At 28.3% G+C, this 20,215-nt stretch overlaps 1 protein-coding gene across 6 annotated transcripts in view; it reads left to right on the top strand.

Annotated features, from left to right (window-relative positions):
- Positions 1 to 20,215, top strand: part of LOC148235601 (zinc finger protein castor homolog 1-like) — a 149,069-nt gene that overhangs the window by 47,936 nt on the left and 80,918 nt on the right. For all 6 annotated transcript variants that reach the window (XM_088184542.1, XM_088184545.1, XM_088184546.1 and 3 more), the window contains exon 3: positions 14,129 to 14,172. The gene's annotated coding sequence lies outside the window, so the exon portion shown is untranslated. The remainder of the gene's footprint in view (positions 1 to 14,128; positions 14,173 to 20,215) is intronic.

Below are 20,215 nucleotides of genomic sequence, written 5' to 3'. Positions count from 1 at the left end.
GCCCATAACCGACATTCCGCACAGGTCATGTTCAACAAGCAACAAAATTTATTATAAACCGAGTTAATTACATGAATCATAGGTTAATTTTATAATAGCAGTATTGCATTATTATTTGTGATATGTTCAGGCTACTTTTAAATGCGCTATTTAATTTTTATGATCCGTAACTAGACATTAAATATATATTTAAACTACTACTTAATTATATTTTTTAATACTGTAATATTGTATTAAAATAACTATTTTTAAGCATATTGAAATATCAGTTAATGATACCAAAAAATACATAGCATTAATTTTTTTGTGCCTGTTTTTAAGTAATAAAACTACTTATGTAGGATTGTCCTTGAAATTTAGCAAGTTTTTATAAACAAATCATTTATTCCATAGATTAGGTTTCGTTTAGTAGATAGTGTCGATTTTATTTGAGGAAAAAAATGTGTAGAATTCATACTTTTCCAACATTATTTACATATTTATATGATTGATTATGATATTATGAAACAGCCTATATTGAATTGATTTATAATTATGAATTACTAGAAAACGTGACTTTTTAAAATAATATTCATAATTTAATTTATTATTTTATAAATGAGTTTTTCCTTATAAGGCTTTCTTTATATCGTTGATTTTATTGTACATACTATTTTATTTTTGTTTTAATAGATTTTATATAAAAAAATATTTTACATAAAGCTATAAAAACAATTAATCAAGATATTCCTTCCTACTGTCTAACCAAAGTTATTATCTTAATTTATTACCTAATTTTTACTTAACCAATAGATATATTTAATTTATGTTTTTTTTGTAAAAAAATTTTTGAACCTATTTTAGTTCATTTAATTATAAGCAAAAATATTTTTTCTATAGTAATGTTTGTAATTTTACAGCCAATAATAAAACATAACTATATTTATTATATTTGGGTTAAATAAATTTTATCTTAGGAATAATATTTAGTAATATTTGTATTTATACAATATTTTTTAATATTTATATGATTTATTATAAGAGACTATATTGATTTATATTTAAAGTTTGAGCTCTTCTTTATTTATACATTTTTAAGATATAGTAAATTTATAATATATTGCTACAAAAGTTTATTTCTAATGATCTTTTTATGTTATAATTGTTATTGTCTATTTTTCGCTATTAATGTTTATTAATTTACTTGGATTACGATTTTATTAAAAAAAAATGGGATTAAATAAATATTTTTTCACACATTAAGCATTTCCAAAACTTATCCTACAATAAAACATTTGCTAAATTCTTTAATTTTAACGGAATACTTTCACGTGGCATAGCCAAAATAAATAATATCGTTTATATCATACTAATCTTCACGCGGCATGCGATCGTCGTTGATATAATTATTAGATTGTACTGCGTCTATTTTTTAGCAGTTGAAGCCTCTGTTGCATATTCATTGACTCGATAAAAATATATGGTAATTACTTTATTTATAAAAAAATAAATTACTGTGTATTGATTCAAAATGCATAGAAAGCTTAGTTAACCCTTTGAACGCGGAAATCGACTTAAGTCGCCCAATTGATTTTTTATCTCTTTACGCAAAAATCAGTAAAAAAATGCTTTTCAAGAAAAAACATAAAATATCATTTTAAATAAATAAAAATTAAAAAATAAGAAAATTTAAACACAGAATCAAGGTAAAATTTGCATTTTTCAAAAAAAAAAAAAAAAATTAAATATTATTTTTGATTAACGCGTCCAAAGGGTTAAAGACGCAAAGAACTAGTATTTTATAACATAAACACACATACATTGGCAATATACGTGAATCCAAAATTTAAATAATTTTCATTGTACAGTAACACCCCCCAATAACACGGTAAATTTAGTACGTGTAGTTGGGGGACTAGAAAATACTCGCACGATTTTTTGTAATACGTGTGTGTGGTGAGATATCCTCTCTTTGGCTCACTCACACATAAAGAAACAGGCATCAAAATAGCACGTCCACAATTTATCGTGTTATTGGGGGTCTACTGTATATTTATTTGTATTATATTTTTTCATATTAGATTTTGAATAAAGTACAATTTGTGATATCATTTTATTCCAGTCATAGATGCATCACCTCATTCTTGTGTTATTAATTAATAATCCATGTACATTTTAGAATCATATTTAAATTCTGTTATATGAAAAGCAGTACAAATTTTACTCATATTATTTTTATAAGCTTTCACGGAACATAAATTTACTCTACACGGAACACATAGTCTATATTTAAAATTTAATTATACCCTAAAATACATGCTACTTTTTAATTATTTCTTTGTATACGGATGATTTTTTTTTAATTTTGTAAAATTTATGATTGGAATATATTTAATAAATGTAGCAATATTTTTTGTTGACAATTTGACTCTTATTTATTATTTTATTGATTAGGTTTTTGTTTATTAGATATTGTAGATTTTATTAGAGAAAAATTGTATATAATCATTTATAATTATTTATTAACCATGCATTGATAATGTTACTGACCGTTGATTCTGTTTTTGTGTATTTAGCATGTGTTGTCTCTTAATTGAATGATTAATTATTATTATTATTTATGTGAGTCAATTCAGCCCTTTATCGATGACATGCATTTTATTATTAGTAATGATCATATTGGACTTATCAGAAACATGTTTTTTTTAAATCTGTTTTCTTAATCCTAATGCTGCTTACTGAAAATATCGAATGGCGCCCTTGTAATCGACGATTAACTCCACATTTCCTGATAACTGTATAAACGTTTGTTTGTTAATGAACCAACGGATGTTTTGGTTTGTCGTTATTGCAAACATTGATAGAAAACGGCGATTTGTTTTGTGAGTCAACCGCTCAATGCCCCGCGCGCCACGACAGCCATGACTCAGAATATTGTCATCGATTTGCGCAATCGACCGTTTGTCGGGAAAAAAGCTTGGAGAATCTTTCCCAAAAAGTGTTTGTCCGACACTCGGGTCGAGGGTTTCGTCGCCTGCAGCCGCCAAAGGTGCGACACCAAGGCAAACAAAATATTGTCGCGTTGAGAAAACACCACAAAACGACAATAAAAACACATTGTCATTTTGTTTACGCAGTTTCGCCGGTGATTGAGTGGCATTTCGATAGTTTATCGAGTGGTGGTTCGAATCTGGGATTAGTTGAGATGTGTGCGTATTCAAATTTGCTTTTTTATAAAAAGCGGTATTTTTTTAAACGTCACCAAACATTTTGAAAATAATTTTGATCGTGGCTTGATAAAAATGACAGCCGCTTGTGACACTTGATAAATAAAAAATATGAGTACACACTTTTAACTCATTCAGTTTCGTGGAAACGTTTGAAATCCATGAAATATTAAATGTTATATAACATGGAAACAATAATAAACGAATATGGTTTCGCACTTTTAAGTTACCTAGTCTGTTTGAAATTCTGTGCTGTAGAAACGAGCTAATCAATAAAATCGAAACTCCTTTGTATTATAGCATTTAAAAAATAATATAGTATGAACCTCAATATTTGTGCACTCAAAAGTTGCCCTAGATTAATAACTGAACCCAAATAAAGATTATTAAGTAATCAATAGTTTTCATAACTGTTAGTTTTAATTGAAAATTGCTCCACAAAAATAGACTGATTTGCTTACTAAAATCACATACAATCCTTAGAATAGTAATATGAATTTAAATTGAAGGTGAAAAGCTTTATTGAAAGGGATTATTTTTTTAATTTTAATCTACACATATAAAAAAAAACTTGCTTATTCTCAGTAATATAATTCAACGGTCAGTAGTTTTGATAAATGGCCAGTAGTATCCAGAATTGTCAGTTATAAATTTTTAACGTTTCTGTTTTTCATATCAAATGTTCTTTCTATAAATTAAATGACCGAATTTCGATATTTTAATTGAAAACTATTACATCATTTTTTTTACAAAAATATATTGATTTATTGCTTAATAAAATCATATAATCCTTAAAATAATAATATAAATTGAAGTATTAATAATTTAATCCAAATGGAAAACTATTTTTTTATTTCAATCTATAAAAAAATACTCACTTACGTTTGCTTGCTTTTGGTCACAAATATGGTTCACCGGTCAATAGTTTTAATAAATGGCCAGTAGTGGTCAGAATGGTCAGTTATATTAATAATGGTTAGTAATTATTACAGTTTCTGTTTTTTATATTAAATGGTCTCTTTATAAATTTAATAATGATTACTTTTCGAGAGAATTTTTATATTTTTATTAAAAAAAAATTAATATGACATATTAAAATTTAAAAAAATACACTGATTTATTTTTTAATAAAATAACATATTGATTTTTTAATTCAAATGAAAATGAAAATTTTTATCGATTGAGAAATTTTTTTATCTTTATTTCTAAAGAACGATGTTTATTTGCTTTTGGTCAGTTTTTTTAATCAATAGCTAATAATTAATAAATGGTTAGTATTTATTAAAGTATTTTTTATATTTATTGATTTGTTTCTGAATTAAATGGTTGTTATAATTTGTTCGTATATTAATTTAAATATTTTAATTGAAAATTTTATTATAAAATTTCCCCACAAAAATTGTTTGATTTATTGTCTAATAAAATCACATTTAATCTTTCAAATTCTAATTTGAATTTAAGTATTGATAATTTAACCTAAATCAAGATGAAAGCTTTATCGAGAGAATTTTTTTTTTGTGTTTACCTATAGGTAAACATGATCTAAAAAGATGTTTGATAAATGGTCAATAATAATAACAAATGCTTAGTGGTCTATAACGTTTCTGTTTTTTATAGAAAATGATTTGTTTTTAAATTAAATGGTAGCTTTATTCTGTCTGTTTATTAATTTTAATATTTTCATTGAAAATTTATCCACAAAATTTGACTGATTTATTTTTTACTAAAATCGCATACAATCTTTTAAATAATAATTTTAATAAAAGTATTTAATCTAACTCAAGATATAAGGCGAGACAATTTAATCTAACTCAAGATATAAGGCGAGAAAAAAATATTTTTTTCATGATTATCTATAAAAAATCATGTTTGTTTAGGTCAGTAATTTTAGTAAGACATCGATAGTTTTATTAAATGGGCAATAAAGTTTATTTTTAATAGCAAATGATCTGTATCTTAATTAAATGGTTTTTTAATTTTGATATTTTAATCGAAAATTATAATATAATGTTTCCACACTAAATTTACTGATTTATTGCTTATTAAAATCATATTTAATACTTCAAATAATATGAATAATAATAATAAGTATTGATAATTTAATCCTTATACATATTAAAAAGCTTCGAGAAAAAAATATGTTTGTTTGCCTTTGATCAGTTATATAATTCAACAGTTAGTATTTTATGCTAAATTTTAATATTTTCCGATTCATTGCTTATTTAAATCGCATATATTAGGAATTGAAATATTAATTTAATGATAAATACATAAGGCTTAGTATTTTTACTATAACCGATTAATTGCAGCAATCGAATATTTACTAATTATTTACCAAAATTTGCTTATAGCTTATTATAAAGTCACTGAATATTATTATTTATTAGTAAGCCATATATTGATAATATTACTAACCTTTTATTTTTTAAATATTGACCATTTTATTTTATGTTATATATTAATTGATACATAATAAAAATTAAAACTATGTCATTTTAATTAAACTATAAATATATCGCATAACATATGATCATTAATTTTTTTTTATTGCTATTTAAAGTTAATTAGACGATTATTTAAACATTAGTACCCAAATTAATTGTCAAAAAAAGACATGAAAAAACTACTAGTGATAATAATAATATTACTGATCAATGATTTGTTGCTTATTATGCATGTTATTAACCTACTATCGTATTGTGTAAAATACAACAATATTATTTTTAAGCGTCAAAATCAATTAGCCGAATTAAATAATCTGTTTTTTGTTTTTAATTTTAAAGAAATTTTCGGGCTGTTAATAAATATTTTTAATTAGATTTTTTTTTTATAATTTTTTTTTAGCTTTTAGTTATATTACACTAATTTAAATATATTTATTAAAATATAAAAACATTTTTTAAAGAGTTTCAAATTCATTTAAAGCACCTTATATAATATCGTTAATTTGAGAAACAATAAATACTAGTATTTCTTTTAAAATACATAAATCTTTAGTGTTAAATTAATCGTTGTAATGCATAATTGAGTTGATTTACTTTTTAATAACACATAAAATATAGGTTATTTTTTTATTATTATTATTTTGGGCTACTTTTAAAGGCGCCATTATTTAAAATTTCAAATATTTGTGTATTTTGCTACCTTCAAATGGGTATAATTTAATTTGATATTATTACTAACGATTTGGCAAGAATTATTGAAAAAAATATCTGATTAATAATTTCAATTTGCTTTAGAGGCATATCATATTTTTTTTCTTAGCAACCGAATGGCTTAAGAGGAATTGAATACTTTCATTAGATTGTTTATAACTCGAGAGTTGTATTAAGATATATACACTTCTATAAGTTTGACTGATTGCAAATGTTTTCATCAGATCGCACCGGTTGCATCGTGTACGCCAAAAAGTCGTCTTAGCGGCTTTCGACATTTTTTTATTTTTACCCATCGATGTCGATGATGATGTTTACTTTTTTGGCCGATGGACAATCGTGCCAGATTTTCGGCATGGCGTATTTTATTCGAGGGATTGCGATGCGAAATGTGTGTTGCGCTTTATTTATATAAGTGTTTTTGCGAAATGCGCCCGTGACGCGCCGCTATTGGCACCCAGACACAAAGGACGTCGACGGGAAAATGGGAAAAACGAAAAACAGGCAATATGCATACTTTGACCGGTTATATTTAGGCGAGACACGCACCCGACTTCTAAAGCAGGTACTAGCTTTAAATGCGATTGCGATTCTGCAAGGCGATGATGTCTCAGAATTTTCACTAATTTTTTTTTATGTTTTTTATCCAATAACTATTTGATTAGATAAATTATTTTTTATCATATATGAAACGGACTTGTATGTATTTATTTGTGTAAGTAAATAAATTACTCATTATGTATGCTCTTTATACAAATATAATGATCACTGATAAAGAGTCGTTTAGATAAGATTCATCCAGTCTCGCGAAATGATTTTTGCCAGACTGTTGATATTGAATATCAATAAGTAATCATGAAAAATATTTTTTACCCATCTTTTCGTACACAATTGTCCAATCATAAACTTCCGTCAAACGCTACTTTGTCACTCGACTGACACTTTATTTGAAACTTGTCATATATAATAATCGAAAGTTTCGCAACGTTCGATTATATATTATTTTATATACACACATTGCCACACGTTTTCATTTTGCATGTTTTGAAATAATCTATACGTATGATACAAATTTGTTACGTACAAAGAGAGAGAAAAAACATACAATACAGCCAATAGTTATTTATGCATTAATGATCCATTATATAAAAAGGCGTCAAGGATATATGTTTTTTTTTTGTGAATTTGATCTTTCGCTCGGTTTGAATCGAAGGAAATTTTTATGTAGGTGTCTCGAAGCGTGTTTATGTGTATTGTGTCAGTTACTTTTTGTTTAGACAATGAGAGGTGCGACATTTATGATCTCACGATTTGTTTCCCGTCAGCTTCGATTGAAACATAAATACTGTTTAGAAACTGTGAACCATCAATAACGAATTGCCGTCGAATGCAACGATTTTAAAATAAATATTGATTCACTCTGACTCATCCTTGAGATTTTAAACTATTTTCCTCATCTTCAAACGTTGAAGAAGACGTGCTTAAAATAGTATTTTAATTATTACCCATGACTCAAATTTAATTGCTTTAAATTATAACATTTTTACATATCCTTGCTAATCTTTCGGCATCCGAGAACCATCTGAAAGAGAGTGCAATGGCATTTGCCTCACTACAATAAGTTGCAAATCGATGCACATTCTGAGTTGAATAACAGACGAGCGCGTCTCGTAATAGAAGCATCGGCTGACGATTATTCTCGCGTCTCTCCATCCACATTTCATCTATTTTTTAATCCTTTTTCCTATTCCGAGGACCTAGTGATCCACTTGTGAAAAAATCCCAACACCACACGACTCGTTTTGCGTTGATTTTTCGCTGTTACGCCGCTTTTGCGCGACGCCTAACGCATTTCAGACGGCCGTAATTGCATTTCCAAAGCTGGCAGGGGTAGTCAATCGAAATAATAGCAAATAAATTTGAATAGACATTCGTATAACTTGTATTAAATTCAGGATCACTTTTTATTTATTGGTGTTATTGGAATGGATACACTTTGCAATTCACAATACGAAATTCATTTATCCAATAGTCAATGTATTTAGATTTTTTACTCTTTTTAATGTAAGAACTAATCTGATATTATATGGAAATAATTTAATTATATTTATGTAAATATAACTTTACAAAAATATTTATTAATAATATTATAAAATGTACGAAACACGACGACCAACCGAAATTTCACTAAAAATTTAATATTATTAGTGAAATTTTGAAACACTAGTAATATGTATGTTTTCATACCAAAAACGCGAGGTTAAAAGTGTGAAGCGTAATTTTAGAGCGGGTAGCGTAGGATTCAGAGCACATATTGCAAAAAGTTAAATCTAACGTCATAAAATTCTCGCCTTTGACCTTTTTATCAATTTTATGAATGATCCCTATTCTATTTTCTAATTATGTTTTAAATTTGCAACACCATTTTGTTGTCACTGTTGCTTGATCAACTCTATTAAAAAACATCAGTGTTACCAATCGAATAATTGTTAATTGCATGGATTTACGTTGATAAATCAACGGTTAAATGCTACCGATTTCGCGGCAACAATATGACAAATAATTTGACTATTTGTCACACCAAATCAACATTGAATTATTTATCACACCGATAAGATCGTTCGCCATCTTGAAAAGTGACAACAACGCCCCCTTTAATAAAAATGTCACCTTGAATAATTAAAAACACGTTTTGCGCAAATCGATTTCGTATTATATTGTATTCGATTCAATTTAAATGAATACAAACTGTATCGTGTCATTTTTTTACGAGTCCATAAATCGTGTGTTGTGGCCAAATCTGTCAAAGGAACGCACCGTGTCGTTTCTTTTTGACCATAAAGCGCGCTTAGTTGGCCATTCCTGTGCAAGAGGTGAGAGTTTTCTATGAATTTTCTCGCTTGTCCGTCCATTTTCCTAGACCTGAGAAATGCACGTCTGGCCCTGTCAGACGAACCAAAAATAAATCGGACGCATCTCGTCTGCTGCACCTCTACTAGCCATTTACCTCTGCTCCCTTTATGTTGCATATAAGACTATTATCGCGGTTGCGTCACGGAACCTCAAACTGTGTGACGATAAATAATTAAACATACATTTTTAAGTAATCAATTCGCAATTTATTTTAAGTTAACTCGTGGATCTTTTTTTTTCGCTTTACCAAAAATTATTAATATTTTTTCATTGGGATATATACAACTTAATCAGATTACTCTCGCTTAGTTCAAGTTTAAATGTGTGCTTGATTTCGTAATGATGGGTCAAAACAATGTGCAAAAACGCAATGCAGAGCGTGTTCTGAGACGAAAAACCACCGAAAAGCTTAGTCATATAAATGTAACAATCGCATCTCAATGATTCCAAAATATTTAAAAATAATTAAGCGTTAATTTAATGCATTGCATTAGGGTAATAATCAGCGCCTTGTTTTATTCATAGCGTAAGTTTGTATTACAGATAATATTTCGTTACTGGTGTCAATTTCTGCATAATACGTAGATTTATTAGTTTAGCAATTAATAAAAATAATATAATTAATTTATATGTAAGATAAGTGTAAAATATTTATGTATACTTTTGCTGAAAATCTACTTTTTTAGGTAAAAGTTACAAAATCATTGAATGTTACGGACGAGGTGCCGCTGGTCGTTTACTTCCGTCTTGGTCAACCAAAGAATAATTTTGCTTTCACCACCATCACGTCAGTGTTGCCAAAGTGCCGCCTAGCGTGTGCTCAAATAAATCAACCCCCTAAAATCTAAAGAAAGTCATATGAATTAAAAGTTTGCATGACTTATTTAGTCAGAAAATTCAAAAAAATATTATTTTCAAGCATTAAATTTTATTAAAATATAATATACAACAATATTTAAGCAGAAATCAGTGTCTTTCCATAATTTGACTTTTATTTTTAAGGGCTACTCTTTAGTTTTTTTTAAACCCTTTGGTTGCCGAGTCTTTTTTGATTACATTATCAATATCGATATTTTACATAATATAAAAAATATATGTTTGAAAAATCTGTTATTTTCTTTAGAAACAAATATTCTTCAGCCCATTGAAAAAATATCTAATTATTTATTCCATGAAGACACACGATAAATCGGATTTCGGCAACAAAGGGGTTAAACGATATTGTTTGATTCATCTAAAAAAATTACTCTTTTTGTTTCTGTATCTTTTATTACCTAATCGTCTGAAATATATTTAACGGTTGAACTTTTTCTCATATTTATTTGGTAGTCACGTTGCGCAGTTTTAACTTTATTTATTATGATTTTTAACAATATCCATAGATCTTACGCGTGTATTTTTTGCATCCCAATATTTCTCACAAAACAAGTTTTTGATATGTGGTACGAAATTGACACGGCAAAGGCGCCTAGTTTTTTTCGCACTATTCAACTTTTTTTAATCCGAATGTATAACTTTCCAAAGTTTGAGAAGCGCCAGTCAAGCGCGCGTAACAAGCAATGCGTTTAATAATACATATCAGTCCAGGAGTGTCGCCAAAGCAAATCTGTTCAACTCGACAAATGTTCCATCCTGGTCTTTTTGCTTGACGATCTTCGCGCTGACATCACCACTCATCATCCGTTATCAACTTCTTCTCCTCTTGTGTTCCAAAAAAATGTATAAAAACGCACGTTTCATACTCGCCTGCGATGGGAAATCGTGATTTTGCATACCTACCGCGCTGAAGAAGTTCTCATGGCTTTTTTTTCGCATTAAAACATTATATGAACCAATCGAAAAAAATCGATGAAGAGATTCAATGGCACCAAGCTGTGTGTGATTCGACAAAATTTGCTTCACGTTAATTACGTTAATTACAAATTTGTATTGCATCAGTATAATAGTTAAAAATGAGTTATTAATAAATGATTTAAATCTAAGCTCACCTTAACTAAACATAAAAAAGAATTTGCCTGAATTTATTCATTAGACTATATTTAGCTTTTATTCTATTAAAAATGTCTTTATAATGTACTTACAGGGACTCATGATTTCAGTAACTTTCTATATTATATTTGTTTGATATAGTAAGGTTTTCTTTAAATTTATAATAACTTTATTTTCTCGTTTCACTTCTACTTCCTTGTATTTTGAAAGTATTAATTATACAGTACTATATAATTAGTAGGCCAAAGATACGCTATAATAAATAGTGAATTGTTTCAAACATACTATCAATTATTTTAATGTATAAATAATTTTATATTGATAGCTAACATCTGTGTAATATTTTAAAATGTACGAAGCACGATGCCTGACTTTGATTCTTATCTGTTTTCTATAAACGCCAAAAGTTCAATAATAAGATTAGTTAAATAATGAGTTCTGTGTTACACTAACCGAAAAAGCAAGGGGCGTATTATGATTCGAAACAGCCGCCGCTTATTTTTTTAGAGTCAGTACACTTAAAAAATAAACGTAGAAGTAACATGATCACTGTTAATTAGAACAAATAAAACGTTGTTTAAATTAAAGTAGTTATAAATTTACCATAGAAACTTTAAAATTTTGTTCCTCAGATTTGTGTATGTCTCGCTATAAATTGCAATCTTTTAATATTTTAAACAACAATTTAAAGTTCCTTTTAATAAACATTATAATTATTTCTCTAAGGTATAATATTTATAATTTATTGAAAAATCTAAGTAATATGAAATTGACTACAGCAACTTCAAGACATTGTCTCTGTGATATCTTACAAGAAATTGTAATATTTTAAAGTTAAAAGGCACGTTCCATTACGACGTTTTTGCTTGTTGTCTGGGGTTTAAATTAAAGTGATTCTAAGTTCACCCCAGAAACTTTATGGGATTGTCCTTTAGATTTGTGTATGTTTAACCAGAAATTTGAATCTTTTAATCTTTTGAATCAAAATTCATTTTAATAAATAATATTATTTGGGTTTTTTATCTAATGGGAAAATCCAAGTCATTTAAAATTTATTTCAGCAACTTTAAGAAACTGTCTTTGAGATATTTATGTCTTATTAGAAATTGTAATATTTTAAAGTTAAAAGCAGGGCTGTAGAGTTGGAGTCGATGTCGTAAAAAATATAATTTTCTTTAACACGTTAAGTGCGCTGAAAAGCGTTTATTTTCCGCGCTTAAAATAATCAAATCTGATTTAACCGTTTGAATGCCGCAAGGACGCGACTATCCGATCCTAGTTTTGTATTTTATGTTTGTAAAATATTGAAATATTTTTTTTCGATACTTTTTGGATACTTACTTACTTGTATAAACTAGATTTTATTTTGATCCTATAACAAAATAGAAGTTAAATTTTCAGAAATATTATTTTAAAGTATGTTTATAAAATATGCCAAAAAGATGCTTGGCATTCGTAGCATACACCGCCTAATTTAGCTTGGAACAATAAAGGTTAAGAGCATCCATAAAGTTAAATCTAATTCAGATTACAATACGGATGGAAAAGAGTAAATTTAGATTTAGAATTAAAAATATTTAAGATTAGGTTTAGTCAACTTGGCAAATTAAAATCAATGAAACAAGCTTTTTCCTTTGCGAGTATACTTTTTTTTAAATTTATTTTAAAATCGTTGACATTATTTTTATTGGTATCAATTATCATTAGGACGGAATAGCGCAGTCCTTAACGTCTCAGACTAGTAACTCTGAGGTTGCGGGTTCTAGCCCCGGCAGCAGCACTTAAATATTTATTTGTTAAAAATTCGCTATTATTAAAAAAAAATCGGCCCAGCTGCAGTCATATTTACTGGTTATAAATTATGTTACATTTATAATTATTAATATAGATGTCACCGATTCTCAGACTGGTGGTTAATACTTATTTGTATTCATTATATCTGATTGACTTACTCAGTTGGTACAGATTTTCGCATTGGGCTTATGTCTGTAAGATTACAACAATTTAATAAAAAATTAAATTGTTAAAATAGGAGTCAGAGTTGAACAAATTTAAAACGACTCCACATCCCTGGTTAAAAGACACGTTACATTGCAACGTTTTAGTATGGGGTGATTTGTGTATGTCACAACAAAATATTTCAATCTTTGAATTTTCTCATAAACAACATTTTTATGAAAATTTACCCTAGCAACTTTAAAAGATAGTCTCTTTTAAAGTTAAAAGGCACGTTCTTCGGTATTTCTGTTCTTAAATTTTTGCCTCAATAATATTCGATAGTAATATTAGATTAAACTGTTTATTTGCTATGTAGCACTGTGTCAATCAATTTATATATATAGTACCAAACACTAATTTTATTATAAACAGTTTATTTAAAGTAGTATTTCATACACGTATTTCGCATATCATAAATGATTCACCGTTTCTCCGTCTAAAAATGGTTCTAGCTGTTAATTTGAACACAAAAAAAGTTCTTCTCTGATACATATTGCATATATATATATTAAACATTTTGATATATTTTCATTAGATTATAAGTTATTATTTATAACAAATGTGCTGTCATATACTTATGCCAAAAAGTGTTATTTTTGGCGAATGAATGCATTAATGCCATTTTTATACGATTGCTTACTACTTGATTTCAAATATAGATTTATACGAGTTCAATCGTTTACGTTATAAATGATGTTTAAAGTGTCACATTTACGTCTTCAATTAACACCAATATAAAATTAAGCACATAAACATATTTTATTGCTCCCTGCGTTTATTACTTGTTAACTACTGCTTCAGTTCGCATAATTAAATTTTGCGTCGTTTTATGTTGTATTAACTTAACATTTTCTTTGATTGTTTCAGATACGCCGATCGGATAAAGGACCTCACATACACACATACACGACGTGAGTTTTATTTGTGTTATTTTTCTTAACAATTCCTTTTGTCTCTTCCTCGAATCGAGCGTTTCGATTACGCCCAAATAAATTAATATTCATGCGCTAAATTATCGTATGCGAAACAATGCAAATATGCGCAAAACGCATTCCGATCGATCGCCAGAGAGTTATTATTGCAATGTTCATAATTGTCGGCTGCGCGGATGCGATAAATTAACGATGCCCGAAGAAGAGGAAAATAAAAAGGAAAGGAAAGGGACTCGCGAACAGGATTTTGTACGTTTGAAACAAGGTTAATGCCGACGAGGCCTTATGCGGTCGTAATTTATTTGATAAAAGGCTAGCGGAATTATTATTCATGCCTATATGCCGATAACCAAGTTGGAATTCGACTCGCATTTGAGTATACCCCACTCAAATCAGTCCCTTTATTCGGTCTTCGGGCGAAAGTCGCCGATGATTTCTAAATAACTAGTTGATTAGAAATCTTTTAGAAAATTATCACTCCAGATTTTCTGGAAGATCCGAGGGAGGCTTGGCGCACCGCACATTGGACGCATTGTCTTGATTCTGTGTCTATTTTGCCAGCAAATAGACGCTGGCTATATATTGCCGTCTGCCCTTTAACTTTCCCGAGATATTTGGATTCCCAGCCAACTGAGGCCGGACGATCTGGTGGATTTATTTATATATTAGCACTGGCCAACTGCCTGGGCATTACAACCCGCAAAACACGGTAATTAGATTAAAACAAATAATTGACACTACTCATTCGATGATGCGGCGCTGGACCGTTGGCGCGCGAGCCGAAATAGATTCTTCCTTTATTTATTCGACTGCTATTGTAGCAAAGAATAAAAGACAACAAGCGACTGATGCGCTTCTGAGTGTCTCATTTTATAATATATGCTACTCTTAGCAAAAGCAGATCTCAAGGAACAGTGTTACGTGTATGTGTTTATACATAAGTCGCACCCTAATTTGGACAATAAGCACTACATATACTTGCTCTTATGTGATAAATATAGTTGGCAATATCATTTAGGAATCTGTACTATACGGTCTATCAATGACACCTTTACTTGAGTCGCTGCTAGCTGGTAGCAATAACGATAATTGTTTTAGTCATTCTACTAATCTGATCCTGTGGTTGTGAAAGTTTAAAGAGGATCTGAAATTACTATTCTTAACTTCAAAGTCCATAGTTTATCGCGATAGGTTTTGATGTAAAATCTTCTAATTAAACTTTGAGGTTTTTTCTGCACTCTTTACATATTATTTGTTGTAAACGATATGTTCATTACTTAGAACTATAAAAACGACGATACTCATATTGCTTGTAACCAGAAGCAAAAAATAAAATGGTGCTCATGTAAGGGATTAACCTAAGTAATTTTATTGGGTAGGTTATCAAAGTAGAATAATATTATATTTTTCAGTCCCAAAAGGTCGATATTTTGGCGCAAACTCTTAGAATTTAATTTAACATGTTCGATATTTTTGTATGAAGTCCGCGACGTGTCTATATAAAGTAAATATGTTATGTAACCGCGCCGCCGCGCCTGCCGGCTTCTTTTTTATGATAGGGATGGCTGGCGTAGCGAAAATACTTTTTGTATATATGCTTCACTAAACGTGTGTTAAATATAAATAATAAATAAGTCTCAATAATTATATTTAAATAAAAAACGCAGTTGAAAAGTCTGCGCGAAATGTATAAAAACATTTTTCATTGTAAAATAATGCAGTGCTATTTTTTTGCTACCAACTTAAGATAGGCTATACTATACTCATTCATTCTGTATAATTTCTTTAAAATAAAGGAATTCTCAAGATTTTCAGATATATATTCAGAAACGTCATTTAATATTTTTCAGGTAGGGGGGGGGCAAATGTTAGTTAATCAGTGGTTTTTAAATATATCAATTTTATTAGGATTCGTAGTATTTCATTAAGAGACATGCATTTTTCTGGTCAATTTCAAGGGGGTCCCTGATTAGAATTCACATAATTGAGACTTTTATAACAATATTACGACTTAAAAGCTGCGGACTTTTAAGAAAATGATCGATAAATATATTCATGTAAAGAAACACATCTAAACTAAATTTTGATCAATAGGAGAGCACAAAAAACAATTATCCCTTCTCAGAAGTCAAAAATCCACGTCAAAAGCAATAAAATCGTGTCGGTGCCGTCGCAGTGGGAACGCTCGGTAACGAGCGTTCCCACTGCGACGGCACCGACGCGATTTTATTGCTTTTGACGCGGATTTTTGACTTCTGAGAAGGGATAATTGTTTTTTTGCGCTCTCCTATTAATTAAAATTTGGTTTAGATATGTTTCTTCCCACGGGTAAATTTGTTTTTTTTAAGGTTCCGTCACCTTTTAGAATTGTAGGTGACTTACTATGTAACACTAACAAATACACAGTAAGCTTACTAATTAATCGATTATCATAAATTGCTTTATATGAACATAATATATTTTTAGAATAGTGTTAACATTATGGGCGTGAATACGTTAACATCTCGAGATGCATTATGTTTAAAATTATGTATTTTTCACACTCCAGCTGTGAATAAATGATTTGACGGTATAATTTTATCATATAAAATAGTACTATAACGAATAAAATCATAATTTTACTTTTATTTTAAGTATTTGCTAATTAACTGATTTTTCAATTGCTTGACCTTGTTTTCTTTTCTAAAATTTCGTTTTGTTTAGGCTTATAAAAGTTGGACGGTACTGATTTAAAATATCGTTTAATATTAACCATATTATTAATTATAAGAAAACCATAAATGCGTTTGGAACAAATCATCAAACCGTAAAACTACTATGCGTGAATAAGTTGACAAGTCAAAAATATGATATTTTTTACTTGTCAACTTATTCACGCATATTATTTACCATATAATAAAAATGTGATGTAATTTTCATTACCAATGAGATCAAAAAAAGTAAAAAAAAATAATCTGAGGTAATTCGATCGGAATTTTAATTAAAAAATCACTAATTTTAGTCTTTGAAATATAATATAAATTGAAAAATTTCGTGAGTTTATATAAATTCTATCTTTTTTATAGCATTGCTATTAAGACTTCTACCGTATAAATGTCAACAAACAGCTATGTATTAGTTTGAAAAGAATGAATTAAATTAGTTTTTTTTCTATTTATCAAGCAAAAAAATCGAGGCTCTCTAAAGAATATTTTTTTAAGTAAAATTAAAATTTAAAGTATTTATATTAATTAAAAAATAAAATTCTATTCCATTTATAGCATTGCTATAAAGACTTCTACCGTATAAATTTCAACAAACAGCTATATATTAGTTTGAAAGGAATGCATAAAATTGGAATGTTTTTCTTATTTTTCACGGGAGAAAATTGAGAGTAGCCAAAGAATATTTTTTTTAAATAAAATTAAAATCTAAAGTATTTATTTTAAGTCGAATGTAAAATTCTATCCCATTTACAACATCGCTATTAAAACTTCTACCGTATAAATGTCAACAAACAGCAATGTATTAGTTTGAAGGAATGCATAAAATTAAAATGTTCTTTTTATTTTAATGCGAGAACATTGAGGATAGCCAAGTAAAATTAAAATTTTATTTTTTTATTTTCACTGCACCGTATAACCAAATACACGTATGATCTTTCAATTAATAAATCGCAAACTTTCGTGCTGCATAGCTATGGATATTTTTAATTGATAAAATATCTGAAACTATTTTTTTGCTAAATTTTTCGACAAAAATATTACTAAAATTTTATTGAATAGTAAAATTATGTAGTCACGGTAATATATTAATAAAAAAATATACAATAATTTTACTTCACTTTAAATAATAAATATAATTTCATTAAATAGTTGTAAAACTAAACGATTATTATTAAGCTTAAATTTATATAGGGTGTAGGATTGAATTCATCCGAATATTTTTAAAGTCCCCACGTCATAAGTACTTTTTGTTATATTATTAATTTATTTAGGTAATATAGCTAATTTTCACACTAAGAAAATATAACTGAACTTACATATAATACATAATATAAATATAAGCATAAAAAAAATATTATTATGATCTATTTATTAATGCACGAAGGTGTTTCTTTATTCCATTTAGGAAAAACGCTACATTTTAATTTTTGCGAATTGTCTTAGGAATATTATTATACATTTTTTTTCGTTTTCTTTTACATAACTTTGTTTAAATTGTGGATCTTTATTTATATGTATAAATACTAAAACATTCATCTTTAATATTTCTTGAACATTCAACCATTCCAATATATCAATCGTGCTTCTACAACTAGTATATCTATTTTTAATTACAACTATGCCTTATTTTATAATTTTTGCAACATCATTTTATCTAATTTATTAAACAGATCTAATATTGTCACACAATAATTAAAATAAGAAAATATAATTGTAGGTATTGTAAGTTTTTTGTATTTATATTTAGCATATTTTTCATCCTCGATAATATACATATTTTTCTACTAATTTTAATTGTAATTATTTTAATGTAACGATGATTTTTGAAGAGCTAAACATTTCACTTAGTGTCGCTACTGAGATCGTTTATAAAATAGATCTATGTTTTTACTTTAAACTCACTTTTACAAATCATTTATTGTAATCGTAATTGCAAAATAAAATCCCTTTAGCGCGCAAAGGCCGAAATCGGTCTATATATCGACCGATGACATTACGGTCTATAATTCAATACCCATCCATAATAAAATCATCCTAAGCATCAAAATATGTCCTCAAGGAAGCTTTTTGGTTGATATATCGACTATATGCAATGAAGTTGTCGCTATCGGCCAAAAAACAATAAAATCAAATATCAAATTAAAACATGAAAACAATCTCAAAGAATTATTTTTTATTATTATTTCTTTATATGTTGATATGTAATATATTTCAAACAATAAATTCCATTTTTGTGCCACTATTTGATCATTTATTATATAATAAACATATTCTTAAAATATGACCCTAAGTGGTCAATGATCGATATATCAACCGACAGAAATTTAGAAATTTCCAAATTTTTTTTTTTCATTTTATTTATCAAAATTATTTTTTATATATAATAAGAGTTTTAAAAAGTAATTTTTCAACCCGTAATTACAAAAAAATTAATTTGCGCGCTAAAGTGAATATTGCCAATTTTTTTACCAAAAGGAAATGTAATGTTTTTATGTAACATATATCAAAATGTTTTTTATTTATTTTTAGCCCAATTACTCATTATTTTTAAAGGAATTAAATTTTCAATGTAGAAAATAGGTCATATATTTAAAAAGTTTGTCTATCCTGGCATAGAATATTGTAATCCGAGTCCTTGATGCTCGTTTCTGCCGAATGAAAGGAGCATTAAATATATTTTTAGAAATCGGCAAACCGTCATCGCGATTCTGAAGGATCGGAGACAATCGCGGCGGCCATTAACGGCAAAGATGGCCGCCGCGGATTCAATAATAAAAATATGAATGGTATATAAAAGTGTCGAGTGCTGCATACGTGATCGGGTTGCGCGATCCTTATACTTGGCTTATGAATTTCGAATTTCGAACGATTACCCGACTTCCATGCTTTGGACAATTTCACGCCGTGTACGGAATTTGGAAGTATCTTTTTGAGGATTTTCGGCGCCTAACGGTAGCCGTACTGCTTCCTGTTCTTGTTCTGAGCACATATATATGAATAAGTGTAATATATTCATTTTGGACACGTATCCGCCGTTAATGCTTTCATTTTGTCCAAAGAGAGAATCCATTATTCGACACTTTAAACTTATTCCATTCGTTTGAATGGTGGCAGACAATGCCTTTGGTGTCTATGCCTATAATCTCTCAATAACACAATCGTCAATCTATCCTTGAGCGTTCCAAATCCACGTTGATTGCTAGCATGTTTATAAAGACAATAAAATAGACGTAATCTCGGTTTTATGTTGGAATAATTTAATCAACCTACGGACGTATTAAATATGACGTTCGATATATATAAAATTAGTAGATTTA

Source organism: Plectrocnemia conspersa, unplaced genomic scaffold (assembly GCF_051122295.1).
Source record: "Plectrocnemia conspersa isolate PC_06_02 unplaced genomic scaffold, ASM5112229v1 ptg000004l, whole genome shotgun sequence".
In the NCBI taxonomy this organism is placed as follows: domain Eukaryota; kingdom Metazoa; phylum Arthropoda; class Insecta; order Trichoptera; family Polycentropodidae; genus Plectrocnemia; species Plectrocnemia conspersa.
This window is presented reverse-complemented; position numbering and strand designations above follow the sequence as displayed.